Consider the following 19,385-nt stretch of genomic DNA (forward strand, 5'->3'; position numbering starts at 1 on the left):
TTTGTATATTTTCCTTCCCTCATCATCATAATATGAACGAACGAACCGCCGACGGACGCCTTTGGCTGATTCGATCTTGGTACGATCAGCAATTTTTGTGCGCGCTATGACGACGACGACGACGGCGGCGACAAGTGGACGAATTGGAAATGTGTTCTGGGCCGCGAAGGGATTCATATTACTACCGCAGTAGGCAACTCTCTAGTTGTTGGGTGGACAATTCCGCTGGTGGTGTGCAGTAGGCGAGCGTGTGTGTGCGATTGGGACCCCACAACAGGAAACCTCCCGGGACCAACTGTCACTTCAGTCGTTGTTTGGATCTCGCGGTGGTAATTTCGATGGGTGATTTGTAAGGGTGAACTGTTCCTGGATTGGGACAATGTGAGCACAATGTTGCAAAGTGTTACAGTGGTGCAGTGCAAGTGATCGGAAGATGTAGTGTGGAAAGAGTGATCTGAAGTCGGCGAAACATTTGGAAGACAGCAGACGATTGGTAAGTCTTTTTTATCATTAATTTCAACAATCGGTGTTCTCATCAGGCAGAATTCAGTTCAGGAAAAGACGGGTATTTTTTTCCGGAAAACTAGCTTCCTTGCATCGCTTTATCACGCGACCGATGGCGGTTATCGATTTGACCTGAATTTTTTTTTCGCTGCTTGCGGGCGGTGGGTTGCCGTGGTTACTTCAATATGTGCGCCAATAGGCCAACCACATGAGATTTTTCCTATTTTCATGGGGATCAATATTCGCTGCCCGCCTTCTTAGATGAAAGCTTTTGGGGAAGGGAAATCTACGTGGTAGCTTCAATTCTGAAGCTCGAAATTTAGCATCATTATTCAACAGTCCAGACAACATAGACGGCTTGTCGGAAGAGTAGGTACATGTTTTCTCGATGTGCACAGTGTGCAAGCTCTGTTGGGCTCCTCGAGCGCGCTTTTCACCATCAGCATCCAGCTGCAAGTCGCGTTGAATTATTGCCATTTGACTTAATAGAAAAATCATGAGTTTGCACTAAAATAGCCCTCAGCCAACCAACGGAGTGTCGTTTCCCACCTCGAGTCGGTCAGCCAGCATTCAGCCGGTAATGACAGGAGAGGTTAAATTAATCTACTTGCGGTGAAATGCCTGATTCGGACTGCGATACCACAATGCTGCGGTCAAGTAGGAAGAAAGAGATCAATTAGATAATCCACTGAATCACACCCGGTCCTGGGGGTATTATTTATGACACCCTCAAAGCGAATAAAAGGGCGCAGCTTCGTAATCCAATCCCTGCAGAATAACAATAACAAACCAAATCATAATTGCCCACCCAAAGCCGACCGCATCGAATGCAGTGGTAGTGTGGCTTTCTCAATTGGGTGTTCGATAAATCCTTTATCGCCATAAATTGCTTCGAATAATCCTTCTGCTTTTGTGAGGGGGGCTCAAATTGTGCCGAATCCTCCCATATGAAAGCGGAAGCGAAGCCATGGCATGGGTGGTAAATATTTTCCGCAACATAAACCGGCAGTTTTCATCCACAGCCACCGAAGAAGATACAGGACCTACTTCTTCTTCTGGCGGCGGATGTTCGTTGGCGCTGAGCCTCTTTGCCTTCCGCTTGCTCTTGATCCGGAATGTGGATGCTATTTATTTTTGGCACTTCACCAGAATGTAGCTCATTTGGGGTTTCCTTTTGCCAATATGCCGCGTCCTGGTGCCATTTCCCGGGGGAAAACAACCAGCACAGATGAACCCATTTGCTCATAATCTTTCAGGATGTAAGTCAATGTGTGTAACCTAGTGTAACGTTGCTTGTTTTAAAGCTACTTTGCATTTCCGGAAATGCAGCTATTATGCAGCGTTCATATTAATTGGGAGATAATTGTTGTACAATTCTGTTGGAGCTCTCTAGAAAATTACATAAAGAACAACTTTTGAATTTAGTTAGCTTTTTCTTATGTTTTATTTATCTTGCTCAATTTGTATGTAAGATGATCATTCCATTTCGGTGGTTAGATTTTTTTAAAACTTTATTATTTAGATTTTTTGCCAGTTGGCTAGTTCATCTCAAAAGTGCAAGGCTGGTAGCAGGTCACTTTTTAGTGACTTGGTCACTATTTTCAAGTCAGTCTCTAAAAAGTCACTATTCCTTAAAATCACAACTTGATTTGTTCAGAAATTTGTGGTAGAAAGATTAATTAAAAATCCGTGCGTAAAGTCTGACAAGAAGAGTTGCGAACAGACACAAACGTTAACTGTCCAATTGTGTTGACGGAATAACAAATTTTCAGAGGTTTCGAAAAAAGTTCTACACGCTATTTAAAAACTACCCAAATTTGGGTACAATCCACCCAGATCGATCAAAACTGAACCTACCAAAAATGGGTAAACTTTGTTGGGAGTGACAACTTGACGAATGAACAACATTGACATGTATCCGATCGACGTTGTTCATTTGTCAACTGTTTTGGGTAGGTTCAGTTTTGACCGATCTGTGTGGATTGTACCCAAATTTGGGTAGTTTTGAAATAGCGTGTAGGCCCAGTTGATTATTTCTAGACTAACATTTGAAAAGGGGGAATTCCAAAATCACCACATCGAGAAAATTGCTTTCGAATTTTAAATACCTAAATATTAATCTTATTTCACGACTTTCCATTTTCTGGATGATTTGCTCAGCTTATCATATAGTAAATAGTGTAGTCTATCATCGTGCATCAATGAAAACTCAAAAAAAGTTTTTTTTTTTCCCGTGGAATTGAGTAGAAAACATCATACGCCCTGCCCTGATAATTTCTTTCATGCTGTTACCCCCGGATCTTCCACCCTTTGAACTGCCAACACTGGTTATACGCCATGGAAATACACCCTCGGGATTTTTTGATTTTTTGATCCGCCTTGGTTCTTCACGGTAAAAAGTTGTCATATCTAATCCAAATGCTCTTGCACTTGACTTAAGCGCTATCCAGACTGAGCAGTTATAACAAGTTTATAATGGTTGTCAACTAATTGCAACACAGAAACCACCATCAAGATAGCGCTATAACATGTTATAACTCTGTAGTCTGAACAAGGCATTATAGTACGTTCAAACTACAGAGTTATAACATGTTATAGCGCTACCTTGATGGTGGTTTCTGTGTTGCAATTAGTTGACAACCGTTATAACATGTTATAACTTTCCAGTCTGAACAAGGCATTAGGCTCTGAATCATTTGGTGGATTATTTTAACTTTTGGTTAAATTTGACAGGTCGAAAATTATCGATTAACCCTGCTATCCGAGCGTGGTTACTTCTGACAGACAGACATTTTGACAACCTTCACACTATTTTGAGGCACTCAGTGACTGGTTGGATCGCACTCATTTTTGCATGCTGTATGGAGTTGTCAAAAAATGAGTAAACTGGTTTTGCTCCGATGAGTGGAATGAACCCAGATTCTGGGTAAATGGTTCTGATATCAATTTTTCCTAAGTTCAAAATGGCGCACTTTGAAGTTGTGAACGGGCGACTTTTGCGCAGTGAGTCTAAAATTAGTTTTTAGAAGTGAAGCAGTGAAAATGAAGCAGCTATGTAATAGCATAAAGATAACTCTAAGACCAGAAGGTCCCGAAGAAACGTGCTCAACTTTTTGGCTATGCTCTGGTACGTTAATGGATGTACTTGGGACCGATAGGAGTCCATTGTGAGCCAATTTAAAATCGTTAGTTACCACCGATAGGTAATAGTTTGGATGGCGAAAGCTATAAGTAGCTAGTCGGTGTTGGTATCAATAAATACTTAATTATCATTTCATAATGTTTTTTTTTTTTTTAATATTCTTCCTGTAAGCAATAATTTATATATAAAGCATTCATGGGGAATTCATTCGTTTCTATCGAAATGGGTAAGGTTAACTCATTTGATAAATGTCATCATCTGAGTAACCGTTACCCAGGTTCCTCCATAGGCACGTTTACTCAAATTTGAGTAAACACATGTTTACTCATTTTTGAGTAACTTCCCTTTTGGCTGGACTGAGGCGTTTTTGATTAAAAAATGAGTAGCCTTAAAATGGCGTGTTGGCTAAGTTCTTCTCGAAAACCGGTCGATCGACAGCACAGGGATTTTCAAACATACACTCAAAAAATTCCACACGTTATCATCATTTGTCTTACTCTTAATTTTGCGCTTATTGTGAAACGCATCCATTTCATGTGTGAATCTTATGCTATGAACCATGCCTGAACACTATGGATTTGAATTGTGACACACTTGGATTCTATGTGCCTCATATGGTGATATCAATAGCTTTGCACATCATAGTTCAATATTCTACTTTATCGACTTCTACTTTACCGACTCTAAAAATGAATCGACAAATCAAGCTGAACATTGCATTAGGTCCTAAGTAACATTGACAGATTCTCTTCGTCGACTTTCTCTTTGTATCCATACGGTCATCTTAAGACATTCCCAGGTATTTTCAGCACACATGTCGATAAAAGAAGCCTTCATCTAGCATCTAATACGACAAACACAACAAGAAACGATTATGTGCTCAAGTTATCAATGAAAGAGAAAGTCGACGAAGAGAATCGATCAATGTTATTTAGGACCTAATGCAATGTTCAGCTTGAAATATATGATCAAAACTGCCAGAGGCCAGAGCTTTCACATATCTTTTTAATGGGTCTGATTTGGGATTCGATCATGGACTGTTGGTTGGGGTGTACTGCTGTCGTTGTCTTCGTTCGATCTCACTGTGCCACGGTTGTTCTCATATATGAGGCGGGTTGATAGGATAAAGTCACAACTCTTGTTTTCGATGTTTACCTTTCTGAGCAAGCAATTCACATCTCGTTGAAATGCAAAACACTTTAAATCCATCTGTGATTCAATGTGCAATACACTTGAATAGATAAAGGGCGAACACGAAATTATTGCGACACCGAAAATGTCATGCCAATTTTCTTATAATGTTTAGAATCAAACCAAAATTTTAGGGTAGTTTTATACATATATTTACTTCAAAAATCAAAAGAAAAGTTAATCGATGGAGCCTTGAGTGTAAAATTGAACGCATTTTCGCTTGATGCCCTCCATCAATGCCCTCCATCAAAGTTACAGTGTCATCCGGTACCAGTTTCTCAGTTTTTTTTTTCCATTTTCTTAACATGTCCTTCTCGTCTTTGACTGTCTTCTTGCTCTTCCGAAGTTCCCGCTTCATTATTGCCCAGTACTGCTCCACCGGGCGCAGCTCCGGACAGTTTGGCGGATTCATGTCCTTTGGAACAAAATGGACAGAATTGGCCTCATACCACTCCAGGACACTTTTAGAATAGTGGCATGATGCCAAATCTGGCCAAAATAGCGGAGCTTCATCGTGCTGCTGCAAGAACGGCAAAAGGCGCTTCTCGAGGCACTCAGATTTGTATGTCTCGCCATTTACTATGCCCTTTGTCACGAAAGGCTCACTCCTCAGTCCGCAAGAGCAGATGGCCTGCCAAATGAGATATTTGGAGGCGAACTTCGACATTTTCTTCTTCTTAAATTTGTCGTCCACATCGAACTTGCTCTTGCCGGTGAAAAACTCAAACCCCGGAATTTGCTTAAAATCGGCTTTTATATACGTTTCGTCGTCCATCACACAGCAGCCATATTTTGTCAGCATCTTCTCGTAGAGCTTCCGTGCCCGAGTTTTAGCCGTCGATTGTTGCCGCTCATCGCGGAAGAAATATATGATCAAAACTGCCAGAGGCCAGAGCTTTCACATATCTTTTTAATGGGTCTGATTTGGGATTCGATCATGGACTGTTGGTTGGGGTGTACTGCTGTCGTTGTCTTCGTTCGATCTCACTGTGCCACGGTTGTTCTCATATATGAGGCGGGTTGATAGGATAAAGTCACAACTCTTGTTTTCGATGTTTACCTTTCTGAGCAAGCAATTCACATCTCGTTGAAATGCAAAACACTTTAAATCCATCTGTGATTCAATGTGCAATACACTTGAATAGATAAAGGGCGAACACGAAATTATTGCGACACCGAAAATGTCATGCCAATTTTCTTATAATGTTTAGAATCAAACCAAAATTTTAGGGTAGTTTTATACATATATTTACTTCAAAAATCAAAAGAAAAGTTAATCGATGGAGCCTTGAGTGTAAAATTGAACGCATTTTCGCTTGATGCCCTCCATCAAAGTCTTTACAGTGTCATCCGGTACCAGTTTCTCAGTTTTTTTTTTCCATTTTCTTAACATGTCCTTCTCGTCTTTGACTGTCTTCTTGCTCTTCCGAAGTTCCCGCTTCATTATTGCCCAGTACTGCTCCACCGGGCGCAGCTCCGGACAGTTTGGCGGATTCATGTCCTTTGGAACAAAATGGACAGAATTGGCCTCATACCACTCCAGGACACTTTTAGAATAGTGGCATGATGCCAAATCTGGCCAAAATAGCGGAGCTTCATCGTGCTGCTGCAAGAACGGCAAAAGGCGCTTCTCGAGGCACTCAGATTTGTATGTCTCGCCATTTACTATGCCCTTTGTCACGAAAGGCTCACTCCTCAGTCCGCAAGAGCAGATGGCCTGCCAAATGAGATATTTGGAGGCGAACTTCGACATTTTCTTCTTCTTAAATTTGTCGTCCACATCGAACTTGCTCTTGCCGGTGAAAAACTCAAACCCCGGAATTTGCTTAAAATCGGCTTTTATATACGTTTCGTCGTCCATCACACAGCAGCCATATTTTGTCAGCATCTTCTCGTAGAGCTTCCGTGCCCGAGTTTTAGCCGTCGATTGTTGCCGCTCATCGCGGTTTGGGAAGTTCTGTACCTTGTATGTATGTAGTTCAGCTCTCTTCTTTGCATTCTGGACGTAGCTCTGCGACATGCCACGGCTTTAGACGTTGGGATTTGCTTTAATCATCCGCTTCACCTTTCCCTCCGTCTTTTTGTTCTCCGGTCCCGGTTTTCTTTCAGATCCTTTGCCGTGGTCCAACGTCAACCGCTCCTGGAACCGCTTCAACACTCTGGAGACGGTTGAATGGTGAATGTTCAACATTTTTCCCAACTGCCGGTGCGACAGGTCAGGAAATTCCAGGTGTTTGGAAAGAATTTGTTCTCTCAACTCGCGTTGGTTCACCTCCATTTTCGTTGAATCGAAAAACACGACTTCGAGTTTGACAGCATGTACACAATACACATCAATGAGAAAGTGTGCAAAATTTGGTTGATTTTTACCCAATGGTAAAAAAGTTATGCCCTGTTGAATGTGTCGCAATAATTTCGTGTTCGCCCTTTATACATAATAAATAACCGAGGCCCTAATACACTTCCCTGGGGCACTCCAAGGTTATTCCCCACGGGACTGGAAACAGAATCATTAAAAACAGTCCGCGGTGAGTTCTGTCAGACAAATAGCTTTCAAACCATTTATATGCAGTACTCGTTATTCCAAAGCGCTTGATTTAACAATAAGGGCCTAGAAATTGTTTCAAAAGCGCGTTTAAGATCCAAAAAACAGCAACAATCGTATCTTTACACTCCAAGTTATTTTTTCACTTCGCTAATACCAAATTCAACGTGGTTTCACAAGAATGACCTTGCCGATATTCTGATATCAACAAACTATTACTATTTAAATACTCAAAGAGCTGGCATTTAACAGCAAGTTCTAAAATTTTCTCTAATGTGTGCAACACGTTGATGGGACGAAACTCTTCGGCTTTAATCGTTCCAGCAACTTTTTGAATAGGAACCACTAAGGATTCCTGAAAATTGATGGTTTATCATCATCAACACCTTTTAGCAACTTTCCAAATTATTCCACCATGAGCCCCTCGTAATTTAATCAGCACTGTCAGAAATGACGCTTGACTTCGATTTTGGTGGGCTACAGCCCAACTAACACGTAGCTCACTTAAAGATAGCCGAACGAGCGAAATTAGACCATAGAGGTAACTCTAAGACTAGTAGGTCCAGAAGAAATGTGCTCAACTTTTTGGCTCAGCTCTGGTACTATCTTCGGTCCCAAGCTAATTGATTCACCCCTCGAAACACAGGAAAGTCCACTAACCCTCCATTTTATCTGTCAAACTTTCATAGCGAATCAAAACAAACATTGTGTAGTGGGGGCGACCCCGGCGTAGTGGTTAGCATCCATACCTCTCACGCCAAAGTCACGAGTTCAAATCTCACCCCCGGACAAGTCACGAATGACCCAAGAGCGTTAAAGTGACTATAATAAAAAAAAAAAAAAACATTGTGTAGTACTAGTATTTTGACTAGAATGATTTGCTTGGGACCAATAGACTAGTCAAGTAGTGAGCCAATTTAAAATCGTTAGTTTCCACTGGTTGATTAGACTCTATAAAGGGTGTATTCGGAAAAAAAGCTACTCTTAACAATCTTCTCCAAAAATTTTAGCTTTCATCGGATTCCTTTGGAAACGGGGGATTCCATTACGTAACTTATTCAGGAAGTTTTTAAAAGTTTGCCTTTGGATCGTTGGTTATGGACGTTATCTGGATTTTTCCTGAAGCTATCTTGATATTCCTCAGTTTTTAATCTGATGGCCTTCAAGAATTGTGAAATGGCGATGAAGGTAGGGTAAAAGTTCGATTTCTTGTTTTCGGAACCCGAGCAAAATTGAATTCAATGCTTCAATAGTTGATTGGAATGTCTTTTAGAGCAGCGGTTTGAAAAAAAAATCGTGACATCGAGACCCATCAAAAATTGCTATAGGATTGTTAAATGATGAGCTAGACTTACGCTTCAACTAAGTTGCTTGAAATAATATTAGTATTTTTAGGTTGGTCCTCATTTACAATTTAAATCAGGAATGCGACTTTCTTCATTGAAGATATAGGTGGTTTCATTTTTGCACACGGTGTTGTCTAGCTCTTCATTTGACCATTCTAGAGCTAGTTTTATACTTTTGATAAGAGTGCCTCTAAACCATTAAATTTTATAATTCTATTTTTTTTTTGTTTTACATTTCTTCAAAAAGTAGTGTAGTATTTGGAAACTAAGAGAAGGGGAGACAATACGAAGGCGAAAACGAACCATTTTTCTGTCAAACACGAACCAGCTCGTGATTGGCCAATTTGAAGAGCGTAAGATAGAGATAGAGATAGATATAAATAGATATACAGGGTGCGTGACGAATTTTTGCAGTAAATGGCATATTTGAGAAAAAATACACCAGTTAGTTATTCTAGCAATGAATTTTGTGCGATTTATTTTCTTTCGCAACGTATGGAAGTTGTAAGTAAATTTATTAAAAAAAATGCCTTCCCTTTCGACGACTGTAGTTAGACATTTCCGGAAACTGCAGTATGCACGTTTTAAAATGTTTCGATCCATAGATGTCATCACTGCCTTGATTTTAGCTTTTAGCGACTTAAGTGTGGTGTGAGGGGTTCTATTGGTATCCCGTTGGACGACGCCCTATACAAAATAATCCAACGGATTGATATCGGGACTGCTTGGGGGCCAAATTTCTTCCTCCCAAATTTACGAAATATTTTCCGTAAGCCATTTCTGTGCTCCGTGCTCCGTCTTATCACTTTCCCAAGCCTTTTTTAATATTATACACTGTTCTTTCAGACACATTTACCGACTGAATTATTTCTTTCATGTATACTCCGGCGCGCAACAAAGCGACAACGGCTGACAGATTGCTCTCTTGTTTCGACATCTTTACGTTTACTCAACATTGTTTGTTTAAATCTTACACCTAACAGTATAAGCTATCCAGTGCTGCCAAATATATCTAAATCATGATGCACAAGCATGAGAAATTACTATTTGAAATTGACTGCAAAAATTCGTCACGCACCCTGTAGAGGTAGAGATAAAAGAGTAAGAAGCCAGTTGTCTCCTCTTCATCTTAGTTTACTAGCTACAACCAGCATCTTTGCACAAGATACACACTTACAAAAAATCATGTAAATTTAGGTGCTCTGAGAGTGACATATACGAGCGTCAATTTTGACATAAATTTGAGTCATAACAGACGCGAAATATAGCTTAATCAAACGTACTTTTCGTCGAGCAACGAACTTTTCAGTCTCGGAGCACTTAATATTACATGACATGTTTGTTTACGTCTCATCTTTTATGTCAAAAATGGATTCAGCCACGTGTAAGATTAGGTATTTCTTAGTGTGTAGCGATCATAGGTTACACGTGAAAAATAGTTTTCAGTTTTAGTTTTAAACTGAAATGTTGTTTTGTGTGGTTTTTCAATCACCGCATCAGAAATAAAACTAACTTTCTGAAAACTCGAGGTATTAACATTTGAAGATTTTTTTGGGTCAAAATTACCCATAACTTTAAATGATAAGTTATCTTATAATACTTCCTTCAGAAAAAAATATACACCTTAATTTTCATTCAGCTTTTTCAATACAGTTGAAAATAAAGTTAGAAAAAAGTTATTCCTTCAGGGGCACCCCAATTAAATGCAGAAAAACAGCTTTAGCATGGTCGAATAAAGAGCTAAATATATGGTGTCTTGAACAAAGTTGCTTGAAATAATTGTTTCTACAACTTTACTGAAGAATGCAACCACCTATAACTTAAAACAAAAAAAAATCGATTTTTTTTCCCTTGATTTGTTTTCCGTCGATCTTGTTTTCCGTGCTGAGCACCAAAGCTACCGACGCCAGGGAGGCAGCTCCCACACCTAGACCCTACCTATCGACCCATCAACTCATGAACCGGGAACCAACGGCTTTACTTCCCTTCCGAAGGAGAGATGTTATGCCTCAGAACATCCCGGCGGCGCCGACTGGGATTGAACCCAGGCCTGCTGGGGTGAGAGGTAATCACGCTTACCACTATACCACCGGCGCCTCTAAATTTGATTCTTGTTTATGTTCAGTTTCATAAAATCAAGGACCATTTAATAACAAATAAACTTAGCATAATTGTGTGTTATGGGCAATCGTGGGAAAACCGAAAATGGAACATGTAACAGCGTTATGGAAGATTTTGAACGTTAATAACTTAGCTGCCCCTGGACCAATTTCAACAATTTTATCAAAAATCGATCAGAAATATTTCTACGCATCTGTTAAATTTAAGACTTTATCATTTTTCAATATGTCACTATTGAAAATTTCACGAATGTGCAACTGTTGCTATGATAATTAAAATGATCACCGATTGCCTTGGAAAAGCGATTTTCCCTATCACAGATTTTAAAGTTGAATTCCTTCAGATCTCATCAAACAATGTTTATTCAATCAAGTGGTGGTGTTCTCCCGTACACAACGAAAGGTTGCCTGCAAGCAGCGAGCTGCAGCCCACATGAGCATCCATAGGAGTAAGAAGCCGCACCGCTATTGATCGGAATCAGTAGCTCTTCGTGAGTCGCAGTGGGCCATCTATGTTTGCTACACAAAACACAAGCTCCTGCTGCTATTATCAAATAAGATTTATTATATAAGACCACGTAGTCCTACGTCACCATTGCGTACACGCTCCTTCAATGTTACTCAAAAGTGAGTAAAAATCTACTCTCTTTCGGTAAAAGTGGAACTACTCTAAAGTGAGTAAACCTATAGTTACTCACTTTTGAGTAATGCTAGCATTTGTCAAAATCAGAGTAACTTGTACTCAGTTCTGATTTGCGGTAAAAAAGCATATCTGAGTAAATGTTACTCAGTTCATATCAAATTGAGCGTTTTTCGAAATGAGTAACTAGCGGCGCCGGTGGTGTAGTGGTAAGCGTGATTACCTCTCACCCCAGCAGGCCTGGGTTCAATCCCAGTCGGCGCCGCCGGGATGTTCTGAGGCATAACATCTGTAATCACGCCTTCCTTCGGATGGGAAGTAAAGCCGTTGGTCCCCGGTTCATGAGTTGATGGGTCGATAGGTAGGGTCCAGGTGTGGGAGCTGCCTTCCTGGCGTCGGTAGCATTGGTGCTCAGCACGGAAAACAAGATCGACGGAAAACAAATCCAAGGAAAAAAAAAAAAAAGAAATGAGTAACTAATTAATTTTATATAGATAAAATATGAAAAATTAAAACGATAGAACAAACAATTTTATTAAAATATAAAAGAGGAGACGTACATTTATATTAAAAAAAACAATGTTTTCGGTGTCTTATGAGGCTTCTCTAAATTCAACGACGAGGCTGGTGACCGACGCTCTTCAGCGATGTCTAAAAATGTTGTATGGCATTATCATGGCAATATGAGTGAGCACAGGGATCCCAATGTCCTTCAGAAAACGCTGATGTTCCATCTGCATTTCTATGCTGTCCACTACGTCCGATGTAACATCCCACATCAACATTTCCTAGATAGGCCTATTGTTTTTTGATAGGATTGAATAAGATGCTTTTATTTTCAAATACTTTATTTTTCTTACCTTTTCAATTTATGAAACGAATCCTTATCTACCTCTGCAGCCACTTGATTCATTCCTTTATTCAAAATTTTCAAAACTTCAAAGGGAAATCGGAAGCTTAATCACCAACAAAAATTATCACTTTTTTTACAAGTATTTGACATAAGCATCTTGAGTAAAATTTGTGCAGGATTATTCAGAAATGAGTAAACAATGTTTTTAGGCTAACAGAGAAGAAGTTACTCACTTTTCTCAATAAATGTTACTCAGATTTTGACATTTTGTACAAAAATACCAAACTGAGTAGAAGTTACTCACTTTTGAGTAACATTGAGCGAGCGTGTACAACTCCATACACGCTATTTTGCGGCTACTCATTTTTGATTTAAAAAATTAAAATAAGTCCAGTCAAAACGGAAGTTACCCAAAAATGAGTAAACATGCTTTTACTCAAATTTGAGTAAACGTGCCTATGGAGGAAACTGGGTAACGGTTACTCAGATGATGACATTTATCAACTGAGTAAACCTTACCCATTTCGATAGAAACGAATGAATTCCCGATGGGGGGTGATCTATCTACGATGCAGGAAAAATTGTGTTTTGCAGTGGTTTGCTAATTTCAAGAAACTTTGTACTTTAACTTTATTTCAAATTTCTCATGAAAGTCATCTTCTAGAGACTTTTAAAACTCTTTAAGACGCACGTTTTATAGCTGAAGTTGTTGCCTGTATCTCTTCTAATAAACAAGATATGCCCAATTAGGGGAAATGGATGTAACACCGGTTGGAAACTAACGATCTAGAATTGGCTCACTTCTTGACTAGCCTATTGGTCCCAAGTACATCTATAAGCGTACCCCATTCAAGTCGAAATTCTAGTACTACACTATGTTTGTTTTGTGACTCGTTATGAAAGTTTGACAGATAAAACGAGGGGTTAGTGGATTTTCCTATGTTTCGAGGGGTGCTTCGATTAGCTTGGGACTGAAGATAGTACCAGTGCTGAGCCAAAAAGTTGAGCACGTTTCTTCGGGACCTTCTGATCTTAGAGTCACCTCCAGTGTTGGCAAAATCAGAAATCAATTGATATTTTTCCGCTCTCATGCGCTCGTAATATCACGCGTGATATTGGAACAAAATATCATGCTTGATTTTGATTTTACAAGTTCCTTTGATATAGCGAGACTATTCACAACGTGCAAAAATCAAGCTGAGAGTTGACGCGACACAAAAATGATTCCGTTGCACATCGGTTCTCTTAGAAAGAGAAGGTATAGTTTGCTACCTCTTTTTACTCTTCACCGATGGCAGAGACGAAGTGACTGCTGTCAGCCGTTATGGAAGTTTCGGTTGCATTCGGGTGTAAAGCAGAAATCATGAAACTCAATCTCGCCACAGTTTGTTGAGATTTGCAGCTGGTGAGTTTTGTTAGCTTGATATTCCCCCTATCCTACAACTTTGCGTCGGACGTCATTTCGATCAAATGAGCCGTTTTCGTGCTATGATTTATTGAAAAAAAAAATCACATACGCCAATTTAAAAAATTAAGCGTGGGTCAAAATGGCCGAATTCCGAGACAAACATGGTTCAAGGCTCCTAGTAAAAACATAGGCGAATGTTCGTGGAATTCGGAGAGGAAAAAATAAAATCGATTCGCCTGTTGGCGTCTGGGGGGGGGGGGGATGTGCTGTCAAATCAGCCTACTGATCATCTTGTATGAAACTGGTTCCAAACGTAAACAAACGCTGTTGGTTTCTTATGACTTGTTTACGTTTGGAACCAGTTATGCGAGGTAGGCGACGATTGTTCGTATTTGACAGCCACTTCCCCCGCTTGGTTGGCGTGGATCTTTTATCATGCGGAGCTTGTCATCCCCAATAATGCACTGCCGATGCCGATAACGATGACACTGCACAATATCAACGACGACATCTCAACTTGAGATGTGCATATCTCTTCTGATCTGTCTAGTCTTGTGTCAAGCATTCACGCAGATAATGATGACGACGATGTATGCAGAATCACACCCAACCTCATCGCGCAGTAAAGTGAGACAAATCTCAAACTCGTGCCTATTATTTATGACTGACACTCATGCAGGAGACCGAATAGAGAAACAACCATTCTCTTCGGGAAATGGTAATGGAATTAATGATATAGTTTCAATTCAACGTCAATGAGTGATGATGGTTTTGCGTCAAGAGCTTCAATTACGATAGGACCTTTTAAGGGAAACGTCTCATTCGAAGATAAATGAAAATCCATGCAAAGGCTAATAATGCAACACGAGGAAACGATCCGGGACTATAAATTAAGCATTCTCCATCGCTCTCCGACACAGTCCCAATTTGTTCTGCTTTCCTACAAGTATAAGAGTGTAAGGAGTGTGTTTGTTTATCATTTCTTCGCTTGCTCTGAGCGTGGAAAATGTCTGCACTGCAGCAGCAAAGGCGTCCTCCTCTCGTAGAAACGACATCTTTTATTTTCATGGAACCCAGCCCTTCCTTGTCAACTCCGTTCGCTCGTGAAGATTTGTCCCACATTGCAAACCCTTTGCTAGTTATGCTTTTATTTTCATTTCGGGAAAAAGATGCTGCAGCATATGTACCTATAGGTACCTACACTACATACATAAAGTGCTCGAATGCACTGCTGAACCCGGGTGGGTAGCGGAATTTATAATTTTATCACGTTCCTATTTGCAGGTTTTGCGCTGATGCGGGTTAGCAAACAACCGACTGCCAGGATGAATTTAAGAAACTTTTGCTCGACATAGCCACACACGAGTATGGGACAGGGGAGTAACATTCTTTATAAGAATGTGGATTGCTTACCTATGTCTGCAGAATATATTATGAGCAATAAACTTAGATATGAAAAAAACTTCTAAGAACTTAGGGGCAGTTCATAAACTACGTAGATAGTTTTTGTTTGTGATACTAGATTCCTCGCCTTCCCCAGCATAGATAAATGTACATTAGACTGATGCAAAATTTGACTTTTTTGCTCCACAGTGCTTTAATGGTTTTAAATCGGGTCCTAATTAGCCTCCCAAAGTTAAAGCTCATTTGGTTAGAAACAGACTTCGCACAAGCCATTTGAAGTTTGCATGTAAATTACTATAGGAAACCTCAACTTTTTGTTCATTGCCTTCTAGTCTTTTTTTCATATTGAGCTGCGGAACAGTTCGATATCCATTCTTATAGAAAATTTTCTCAGCTACAACTTTGCTCAAGATTGTTTCTTTACGAGACAGGAAAAAGTTATTAAATATTTAAGAGATTGGTAAACTTATGACATGATCAAGCAGCTGCTCTGTAGGCAACACTGTATTTTGCAGTGTGACATAGTAGCCATGATTTTTGTGCCCTATTCAACGCCCCAGAAACACCAATGTTGCCTGCTGAGCAGTTGATTGAGCATGATCATAAGACATCAGCGCATTGAATCATTGATAACTTTTGATCCTTGTATTTAATCAAAAAGTCTTGAGCAAAGTTGTAGCTGGAAAAATTTCCTACAAGTACAGTTGAAAGCTTTTGAAGCATACCGATATGGTGAATTATTAGATAGACATGAACAAAAATCTTGGTTTTACCATAGTAATTCCCATACAAACTTCAAATAGTTTGTGCCGTTTCTCACCAAACGGGTTCAAATTTTGAGAGGTTAGTCAGGATCCGATTTGGAATCGTTTAAGTATTGTGGAGCGAAAATTTCAAATTTTGCATCACTCTAATGTACATACAAAAAAATGTAAGGACCGAAGACAATCGCCAAACCCTCCCTAAACGGTCTAGGTAGTTTATGAGCAAACCCTTATGAGAAGATTTGAGGAATTCAGAATGTTGTTGCAAGGCACCTGGGCCAAACGATACTTCAGCAAAGTTGCAACTGAGACATTTTCCCATAAGCATAGTTTTAGAATTTTTAATCAGAGCAATATGGAAAAAGGCTAAAAGTCACTAAAGAAATAAAAACCGTTTTCCTATAGTAATTTCTATACAAACTTCAAATGGTTCGTGCCATGCCAATTTTCAACCACGTTAGATCAAATTTTGGGAGGCCTTTTGAGCACTGGTGAGTGAAAATTCTAAATTGAAGGGTGTCCCACATCAAATGGCATCACGGAAAAACGCTGTAGAAAATTACCAACTGGGTATTTTCTCTTGAAAGTTTGGGTAGAAGTAGTTTAGAGTGTATTGTTTGCACAGTATTTTTATAGCGTCACCCGAAAAGCAACGTCGCGAATTAATCTTGCACCTGGAAAATCCTCAACTCTCTCATTGAAACATCGGAAAACTACTCGGAATCGTGCAGCCAACGGCATTTCAGAGTTGGTTGGAAATGTTATGAAGGTTTAGTGTGATAATTTTTTATCTAGAGAATGGTCTTAGTGAAGAGGGTAGGTAGATAGTTCCGTTAGAGTACGGCATTATGAAAATTGAATAGAAGTTGAAAATGAGCGAAGAGCCATTAATGCGACAGTACAAGTCAAACGCACACTTTTTAACCTTCCAATGTACGTGGAGATTTGAAGTATGTTTTCAAATCTAAAAGTTGACTCACTCATATACTGTCTGCGGCTGTGGAATAGTTTTAGCGACGTTTCATCACTACCTAAAGCCCACGTTTCCGAAAGCATTTCCAGTCGATGGTGTGCTATAAAGCAATTCTTCTTTGCCTGTAGATTTGAAGACATAGGAGAAATGGATGTAATGTCAGCCTAAATGCCCCTAATTTGGGTCCATACTTAAATTAAGCAATTGACTAAATTTCCATTAGTGTCCAAAAATATCCATTAGTACCGTCCCAATGACGCGTTCATCTAGATAAAATTGATTTATAGCAGATTTTTAGCGATGGGCCCAATCTTAGATCCATTTCCCCTATATTAGAAAATGAACACCAACTTCTTCGGGATCAAAAGTTGAACTCGAATAACAAACTGGGTACTAGGGAATTAACATCTGAAATTGGGATCATGCATCGAGAATACCACTGGGGCCACTCTTAGCTCAGTCGGTAAAGGCGCAGTAACAAAGCAAGACCATGCTGGTAGGTAGCTGGGTTCGATTCCCGGTTCGGTCTAGGATTTTTTAGAGTAGCGGAAATGCAGGTAATGTCGGCCTAAGTGTCCCTAATTTGGGCCCATACATAAATTCAGCAATCGACTAAATGTTCAATAGCAACCAAAAATATCCATTAGTTACGTCCCAATAAAACACGTTCATCTAGATAAAATTGATAAATAGCAGATTTTTAGCGATGGGCCCAATGTTAGATCCATAGGCCAACATTCGTACGGGTCAACATTCGTATCGTACGGGTTAGGCAAAGAGTGTGCGTTTGACTTGTATTCATGTATGACCATTCTCTAGCTAATAAATTATCACACTAAAGCTTCATGTTAGATAGCATCAGTGGTGCAAAATATCATGACACTCACTCGACACTCGTCAAAGCATCAACCTAATATCGCTGACAGAACGTTTTGTCACGCAGTGAGAGGTAGAGCCATGGCAAACAACAATCACCAATAATGGTCGCTGCTCACAGGCAAAATGTAACGCTCGCTGCTGATGATGAAAAGCACAGCGAAAACTGTGAAGACTTCTGCAGTACGATCATGAGAAAAAGCGAAACGACAGAAGAAACTGATAAAAATGCCTACGCATTCCAAGTTCGTCTCGGCAGGCGCGACTGTGTAAGTTACAGACAAGGCTGGTAAAATGAAACGGAAGCTGTTGGGCTCACTCACCAACACACTCACATAAGCAAGCAAAGCAGCAACTACTTCAAAACGAGCACAGATAAGTGTCGTGATTGTCGGGAATGACCAGATTGGTGATGGATCACCACCGAAGACGACATCCACCAGTTGACCACTTTGTCAAGCAGTTTTAGCTTGACCTTCTACCAGCGATTTCACAAAGACAAAACTGGACCAACTAATTTCAATTTTTTTTATGAAACGCACAAATGTTGGCTACTTTTCTCGTGGTTCTCAAAATAATGTTTTATTTCAAAGTTCGAGTGGTAGCAAACGTCATTTTCACTGCTCGAATGAAGTGGTTAGTTGCTTTTTACTTCTGTGTCGAGACCAGTCTTGTAAGCGGTCACCGTAGTCGACACATTTTCTGTGATAATCGACTGCCTTTGCTTCCGACACTTGCAGAACAAGCATTCAAACTACAGTACCAAACTAAAATGTCATACGACAGGCTCTGTCCTACGACACTGTTGTCGAAGGCCGCCAGGAATGTAGGTATTTTAGTTTTTCTCATAATAATTCCTAGTAATAACATTTCTGATCAGAAATGGTTTAATTTACACCAAACTGAGGAATTAGAACGAAATCATATACACTCCCGGAAATAAATATAAAGACACATAAAAAAGCATGGCGCCTACCAAATATAAGAATCAGAGGAATTTTAAACCATGTATTTTTGGAAGCCACATTATCATGCTACAATATCACCCATAGAAATAACCAATTGCATCATGTACGCAGGGGAAATAAATGGAAATGTGATTTTCTCCTTCGGAAATAAATATAAAGACACATAAAAAAATGTATGGGAAATTGGTCATTTTCGAAACATTACTAAGCATCTCAACAATTCTTGTAGCACCAAAATAACCAAAGAGTTAGTTAAAGTAATAATTAAACTTAATTTCTGAAACGTTTTAAGCAGATCCAATCGCTAGAAGTTATCGAAAATTACAAAAAAATCATTGGTTGATCAGCGATGATTAATTAGGTGATACATATATTTAGGCGTTTTCCGAGTTAGAATGTGTCTTGAGATGTTCAAACAAATTAATAGGAAGATGGGAAGAGCGCGTAGGCCCGTCACCCCCTCACTTTTACTAGATATCAGTTTTAGTGTAACTAAATAAACACATGTGAGGCGCCATGCTTTTTTATGTGTCTTTATATTTATTTCCGGGAGTGTATGTCATATGATAGTTATTTGATAATTTTCTTTTTGCGCGAATGTTGTTGTGTTAAGAGAAACGACGCTCTCTTCCCTGTCAGCTCGATGATGAT

The 19,385-nt window shown here is 39.7% G+C and overlaps 1 long non-coding RNA gene across 1 annotated transcript in view; it reads left to right on the forward strand.

Moving 5' to 3' along the window:
• Positions 1–326: 326 nt before the first annotated feature.
• LOC135707589 (uncharacterized) overlaps positions 327–19,385 on the forward strand; it is a 42,618-nt gene continuing 23,559 nt past the window's right edge. The window contains exon 1 of the long non-coding RNA XR_010518235.1: positions 327–493. This is a non-coding gene — a long non-coding RNA (uncharacterized LOC135707589). The remainder of the gene's footprint in view (positions 494–19,385) is intronic.

Source organism: Ochlerotatus camptorhynchus, unplaced genomic scaffold, assembly GCF_037179485.1.
Source record: "Ochlerotatus camptorhynchus isolate MF236.1 unplaced genomic scaffold, CSIRO-AGI_Acam_v1.1 ptg000314l, whole genome shotgun sequence".
Taxonomy (NCBI): domain Eukaryota; kingdom Metazoa; phylum Arthropoda; class Insecta; order Diptera; family Culicidae; genus Ochlerotatus; species Ochlerotatus camptorhynchus.